Raw genomic sequence first — 7,640 nt, forward strand, 5'->3', positions numbered from 1 at the left:
AATCTTGTCAAAATTTGGGGCCTAGGGACATGTCAGGCCCATGATGACATCTAAGTGTCCAGCCACTGAAAGGACTTACTAGAGGACAGGACTCACGCTGAGGGTCACAATGCGTGTTTATGCCCCCGTCGCACTCAAGAATGGGCGGGGCCTCAGTGTGAATGCTGGTTTCTCCTTCACTGAACGTTGGACAACATGCCAACCACAGGGTTTCTTGTCATGGGTAAGGAAGAGTTCTGATTTCTGCATCACAGTCACCCCTGGGCTGTGATTGGAGATAAGGTCTAGGTTCTGAAGCCTGAAAACTGAGGTAGAAAAGAGATGATGACCTAAGGCCATGGCGGGTCTGATGGGCTCAGTGTGCGGTCAGCTGTCTGGGTGTTGGTCAGGAGGTCCGGGCTCAGGTAGTGTCAGACAGTGCATTAGTGCCCAGGTTAGACTATATAATTTGGGTACATTCGAGTGCCCGTGTAGGTTTTTCCTCCTTTAAGCTGCCTGGGCAGCTCATTAGGCAATATATTTTTTCTAGAGGGCAGTCAGAGTTCTTCATTATCGGTCCGGAATTGACAAACTTGAGGGCTTCGGGGCCAGGAGTGTGAGGAAGGAAGTCTGAGAACACAAGCTAGACTTTGGTTTCAGGGTGTGGGCACGGCAGGTACCCCCTGCAGATCTGAAAGAATATCTCATTCATCTGATGTCAGGGCGAGGATCAGACATTGGCTCAGGTTGGAGTTTCTGTGCCTGATGGCCCCTTCATGAAGGGAGCGGAATCTCGAGGCCCTGGAGATTTTCCCACGTTGGGAATTGTGGGAAGCCCCCTTCAAGTATTCCTTCTGTGGGAAAATTGAGACCTGTTGGACAGCTCCACGACATCCCATATGGAATGACTCCAGAACACCGTTCGAGGATGAATGCCTGGGAAGCCCGCCTCGCATTCCAATTGTCTCCTAGGAACAAGACAGTTTAGATCTGATGGCTCTGCGGGAGCAACCGGGGTGGCTGAGTTGAAATGGACTTTCCTGAGGATGGGTCCTAATGTGTGTTTGTGTCCATGAGAGCCTTGGAATGAGGCGGTGGCACCGGGACCCTGAAGTATTCTCCGAAGCTTTTGACATAGCTCCCATGCACACGTTTCCTTGTGGAGACGAGATTTGTTCTTATGGTGCCTCAAGAAAACCCCTATGCTGGTATTGGAATCCAGGCTTTTGAGGAGACATGCCTGTAAACCAAAGCAAAGGATCCGATAATGTCCTAGGGTCCCGTCTGATTCAATCTTCTTCTCTGGAGACATCCATCTATGGTATGAGTGGAGGTTGATGCTCAGCTGCTGTCAGACCACCCTTTTTTGTCCAGGGAGACCTACACCATTGGGATGGCCTCTGGGGCTTTGGAGGGTTCTCCTAATTTGTATGGTTTGGGACAATGGAATGGGCAGAATTCCCATGGATTGGGTAGGCGCATCCTCCTAATGTGTGGCTCCAGGGGCCCCAGCCTGGAGGGTGTGTGGCCCAGGACTTTGAGGACAGAAGTCTTAAAACACACTCAGCTTAGGTTTGGGGACGTAGGTATGGCACGCCCGATCTACAAACCATGAGAAGAACTCTTCAGGATATGAAGAATGTGCGAGTCTGAAGCGCTTGCTCAGGCTTTTGTCTCTGAATTTTGTATCAGCGATGGCCCTGGAATGTTGGGTAGGCCTTATGGGCCATGGACGAATCATCCTCTCGGTGGATTTGGCCCGATCCCAATTGTTTTTCGTCAATCTGTGGGATGGGAGGACTCCTTTCAGGTTTGTTACCTCAGGTGTCCCACCAAAAGAGGAATTCCAAAGCAGAGCCCTGGGGAAGAGTGAAGGGACAACCCGAACTATGGTTAAAATTTGAGGCCTAGGGGCATGGCAAGCCCAATATGCTGTCTCTTCATCCAGCCACTGAGAGGCCTTACCTGAGAACTGGGCTCAGGCTGAGGGTCACAATGTGTGTTTGTGACCAATGTGGCCCGCAAGCATGGGCGGGGCCTCATGGGCCACACTGGTTTCAACGACAGTGAACGTTGGACAACATGCCAAACACAAGGTTTCTTGCCATGGGGAAAGAGTTCTGATTTCTGCATCATTTTCAAACCCGGGCACTGATTGGAGATAAGGTCTAGGTTCTGAAGCCTGAAAACCGAGGTTAAGAAGAGATGACGACCTAAGGCAATGGCGGGTCCGATGTGGTCAATTGCGGACAGCTGTCTGGGTGGGGCCATGAGGTCCAGGCTTAGGCTGTGTCAGAAAGGGTATTAGTGCCCAGGTCAGCCTATATATTTGGGGTACAGCCGAATGCCGTGCAGGTTGGTCCTCATTTGGGGTATCTGGGTAGCCCCAGAGGGCAATGTTTTTCGTCTGGATGGCAGGCAGAGTGCTGCATTATAGTTCTGGATTGCTAAACTGGAGGGCTTTTGGGCCAGTAGTCTGAGGACGGAAGTCTGAGAACACAAGCTAGGCCTAGGTTTTTCTGGGTGAGGATATGGCAGGCACAATCTACAGACCTGAATCGATATCTCATAAATCTGAAGTCAGGGCCAGGATCGGACGATCGCTCAGGTTGGACTTTCTGTTCCTGATGGCCCCTTCTTGAAGGGGGGGTGGATCACGAGGCCATAGGGGTTTTCCCACGATGGGAGTTGTGAGAAGCTCCCAACTGCAAAGATTCTTCTGCAGAACAATTGAGACCTGTTGGTTGGCTCCAGTACAACGATTCCGAGCAGGGTTCTAAGGATGGATGGCTGGGTAGCCCACCTCGCATTCCAATTGTCTCCAAGCAACAAGACAGGTTAGATCTGCTGGATCTGGGGGAGCAACCGAGGTGGCTGAGTTGAAATGGACTCTCCCGTGGATGTGTCGTAATATGATTTTGTGTCTATAGAAACCTTGGAAAGAAGCGGTGGCACTGGGACCCTGAAGGGTTCTCCTAAAGAGAGGCTTTCACACAGCTCCAACGTGCAAGTTTCCCATATGTACATGAGATTTGTTTTGATGGGTGGGTCAAGAAACAGCCATATGCTGGTTTTGAAATCCAGGCCTCTGAGGAGAAATGCCTGGAAAACAATGCAATGGATCCGATTAGTGCCTAGGGGCCTGTTCGTTCCTTTTTACTTCTGGGGACATCAGTCTACGGTCTGAGTGCAGGTAGGTGCTCAGATGGGCCCAGATTGCCCCTGTTTGTCCTGGGAAGCCACAACTATTGGTATGGCCTCAGGGACTTTGCAGGTTGATCCTCTTAGTAGGTTTGAGGCCATTTGAATGGGCACATACAATTCCCTTGGAGAGGGCAAGCACAGTCCTCAGGTTTGTCTCCAGGGGCCTGAGCCTGTAGGGTGTGTAGGACATAGCTGTTTGGACAGTTGTCTGAAAACACAAACTCGGCTTATGTTTCGGGTCATAGCTATGGCAGGACTGATCTACAGAAAATGAGGAGAACTCTTTGGGATATGAAAAAAGGGCGAGTGTGAGGCTCTTGCTCAAGTTTTTGTGTCTGGATATCGTGTCACTCATGGTCGTGAAATTTCCGTGTGACTGCATGGGATTTGGACGAGTCTTACTCTCTGGGGGTTTGGCCCCGTCCAAAGAGTTTGGGGTCATTCTGTGGGATGGAAGAGGTCCGTTTTGTTGTTGTCGTTCATTTGTTTTGTTTTTTTGTTTTTCAACCTCAGGTGTCCCACCAAATGAGGGATTCCAGAGTAGGTCCCTGGGGAGGGGCGACTGGACAACCAGAAATCTGGTTAAATATTGGGGCCTAGGGACATGTCAAGCCTTGATGACATCTAAGGGTCCAGCCACCGAGAGGACTTACTGGAGGACAGGACTCACTCTGAGGGTCACAGTGCGTGTTTATGACCCCGTCGCACTCACAATGGGCGGGGCCTCATGGTGAAAGCTGGTTTCTCCTACACTGAAGGTTGGACAACATGCCAACCACAAGGTTTCTTGGCATGGGTAAGGAAGAGTTCTGATTTCTGCATCACAGTCACCCCTGGGCAGTGATTGGAGATAAGGTCTAGGTTCTGAAGCCTGAAAACTGAGGTAGGGAAGAGATGATGACCTAAGGCCATGGTGGGTCTGATGTGCTCAGTGTGCGGTAAGCTGTCTGGGTGTTGGTCAGGAGGTCCGGGCTCAGGGTGTGTCAGAAAGTGCATTAGTGCCCAGGTTAGACTATATAATTTGGGTACATTCGAGTGCCGTGTAGGTTTTTTTTCCTCCTTTAAGCTGCCTGGGCAGCTCATTAGGCAATATATTTTTTCTAGAGGGCAGGCAGAGTGCTTCATTGTCAGTCCGTAATTGACAAACTTGAGGGCTTCGGGGCCAGGAGTGTAGGACGGAAGTCTGAGAACACAAGCTAGACTTCGGTTTCAGGATGAGGGCACGGCAGGTACCCCCTGCAGATCTGAAACAATATCTCATGCATCTGATGTCAGGGCGAGGATCAGACGTTGGCTCAGGTTGGAGTTTCTGTGCCTGACGGCCCCTTCATGAAGGGAGCGGAATCTCGAGGCCCTGGAGGTTTTCCCACGTTGGGGGAGTTCTGGGAAGCCCCCTTCAAGGATTCCTTCTGTGGGAAAATTGAGACCTGTTGGACAGCTCCAGGACATCCCATATGGAATGACTCCAGAGCACCGTTCGAGGATGGATGACTGGGGAGCCCGCATCGCATTCCAATTGTCTCCTAGCAACAAGACAGTTTAGATCTGATGGATCTGCGGGAGCAACCTGGGTGGCTGAGTTGAAATGGACTTTCCTGAGGATGGGTCCTAATGTGTGTTTGTGTCCATGAGGGCCTTGGAATGGGGCAGTGGCACCGGGACCCTGAAGTATTCTCCTAAGCGTTTGGCATAGCTCCCATGCACACGTTTCCTTGTGGAGACGAGATTTGTTTTATGGTGCCTCAAGAAAACCCCTATGCTGGTATTGGAATCCAGTTTTTTTGAGGAGACATGCCTGTAAACCAAAGCAAAGGATCCGATAATGGCCTAGAGTCATGTCTGATTCAATCTTCTTCTCTGGGGACATCCATCCATGGTATGAGTGGAGGTAGATGCTCAGCTGGTGTCAGACCGCCCTTTTTTTCCCGGGTGACCTACACCATTGGGATGGCCTCCTGGGCTTTGGAGTGTTCTCCTAATTTGTACGATTTTGGACAATGGAATGGGCAGAATTCCCATGGATTGTGTAGGCACAGTCCTAATGTGTGGCTCCAGTTGCCCAGCCTGGAGGGTGTGTGGCCCAGGAGTTTGAGGACAGAAGTCTGAAAACACAAACTCAGCTTAGGTTTGGGCCGTAGGTATGGCACGCCCGATCTACAAACCATGGGAAGAACTCTTCAGGATATGAAGAATGAGCGAGGCTGAGGCGCTTGCTCAGTCTTTTGTCTCTAGATATTGTATCAGCGATGGCCCTGGAATGTTGGGTAGGCCTCATGGGCCATGGACGAATCTTCCTCTCAGTGGATTTGGCCCGATCCCAATTGTTTTTCGTCAATTTGTGGGATGGGAGGACTCCTTTCAGGTTTGTTACCTCAGGTGTCCCACCAAAAGAGGAATTCCAAAGCAGAGCCCTGGGAAGAGTGAAGGGACAACCCGAACTATGGTTAAAAATTGGGGCCTAGGGGCATGGCAAGCCCAATATGCTGTCTCTTCATCCAGCCACTAAGAGGCCTTACCTGAGGACTGGGCTCAGGCTGAGGGTCACAATGTGTGTTTGTGACCAATGTGGCCCGCAAGCATGGGCGGGGCCTCATGGGCCACACTGGTTTCAACGACACTGAACGTTGGACAACATGCCAAACACAAGGTTTCTTGCCATGGGGATAGAGTTCTGATTTCTGCTTCGTTTTCAAACCCGGGCAGTGATTGGAGATAAGGTCTAGGTTCTGAAGCCTGAAAACCGAGGTTGAGAAGAGATGACGACCTAAGGCCAATGGCGGGTCTGATGTGCCAATGTGCGGCCAGCTGTCTGGGTGGGGCCAGGAGGTCCAGGCTCAGGCTGTGTCAGAAAGGGCATTAGTGCCCAGGTCAGCCTATATATTTGGGGTACAGCCGAATGGCGTGCAGGTTGATCCTCATTTGGGGTTTCTGGGTAGCCCCAGAGTGTGGGGAGCCATCCAGCAGATGCAAGGAGTCACGTAGATGGATGTGCCCGTGGATTGAGGAAATGAGGATGATTGATTGAGGAGAATGTGGGCACGCTCGTGATCAGCGCGTGAACAGCACTAGGAGCCAAGAGATATATGCATGATCACTGCTAGAGAACAAAAGAATCCTGCTCGGTTACATAAGAGCGCACGAGGGCACTGCATGCACGGCATTCTGATTGGGCAGGAAGGGGGGGCGTACACACGTGAATATATACTGCTGTAAGTGCTTGGTGCGGCGCGGCCGCCATTAGCATTAGTACTTTAACATTAGTAATAAAGAAGTTTGTTTGCCACTCACCTCGTCTGCGGGTCGTTCTTGCGGGCCGAGAGCGACAACTGGTGCCTAAACCCGGGACCTCCCACCTTTAAACGCAGAACGAAGGTCGAGGTAAGAGCAACGATAAGGTAAAGTGTGCAAGTGCACTGCACCCATTTCTGTCAGTTGGCAGGCCTGTCTAGCGACAGGGAAGTTCCCTGAAGACGATCGGACGTAAGGGTGTTTATGAAGTTCTTCAGGGACGATAAGAAGTTCCCCGTAGACGATGAGACATTAGGGTGTTTGTGAAGTTCTACGGGGACGATAAGGTTTAACAGGAAAGCTCTCCGTAGACGATAAGACGTTAGGAGTTTGTGAAGTTCTACGGTGACAATAAGGGAAGTTTCCTCGGAATGGGGAACGAGATCTCTAGGTGTAAGATGGAGAGTCCACTGAAGGACGTTCTCAAGGCCAATGGTACCCCGTTAAAGACGAAAATGGCTGTACCTTTTTAAGAGAAGTGGCTGAAGTAGCTCCCTGGTTCATAGATGAAGGGCTCTTAAATATGCCTCAGTGGGAGCACTTAGGAGAAGATTTGAAACGCTGCCCATCGGTGACCCCGGGAACTCTTGCCGTTTGGTCATTGGTAAAGGTATGCCTACAGTCCACTAGAGAGCCCTTGAAACAGGCGGTGCAACAGGGAGGAGAGGTTCTGGAACAAGTAAGGGAGGAATCTCGTAAGGGGTCCTCTAAGGATTCTGACCCCGGGAGTGAGAGCTCGGAAGGACTTTCAGATAGTGAATTACAAGAGATAGGGGAGAAGGAAGTCGGTGAGAAGAAGAAATCTTACAGTTTTCAGGCCCTTCAGGATTTAGAAATCATACGGCAACAGTTTTTGAGAGCAAGGAGACGGGGTTACAGAAGGTGTTGGAGGAGTTAAAAATGCAGAGGGAGGTCATGACGCAGCTGAAGGCCGAAGTGCAGGCTGAAGCGGCGGCGCAGCCAGAATTGAAAGCGGGAGTCACTGATAAGGCGCAGCTGGAATTGGAGGCGGATGTTACGCTGCCTCCGCTTTCAAACCCCTCAGCGCCGCCCTGTGAGTGCCCCCCCCCCCCTATCGGCCCAGCTGCGCCAAGACGTGTCATTGTTCAGAGTGTAAGGCACAAAGTTGGAGAGAGGTCCTTGATCCGAGCAAAGGGTTCTTTCCTGTT

The 7,640-nt window shown here is 51.1% G+C and overlaps 1 long non-coding RNA gene across 1 annotated transcript; it reads right to left on the minus strand.

The window, feature by feature from the left end:
- Positions 1 to 6,130: 6,130 nt before the first annotated feature.
- On the minus strand, positions 6,131 to 7,291 carry LOC123389932. The gene is made up of 3 exons (XR_006604601.1): positions 6,937 to 7,291; positions 6,472 to 6,536; positions 6,131 to 6,248 (listed from the first exon to the last, which is right to left on the minus strand). It is a non-coding gene; the product is annotated as an uncharacterized LOC123389932 (long non-coding RNA).
- Between the last annotated feature and the right edge of the window lie 349 nt (positions 7,292 to 7,640).

This window comes from Mustela putorius, unplaced genomic scaffold (genome assembly GCF_011764305.1).
Source record: "Mustela putorius furo isolate JIRA1106 unplaced genomic scaffold, ASM1176430v1.1 tig00004205_pilon_pilon_pilon, whole genome shotgun sequence".
In the NCBI taxonomy this organism is placed as follows: Eukaryota; Metazoa; Chordata; class Mammalia; order Carnivora; family Mustelidae; genus Mustela; species Mustela putorius.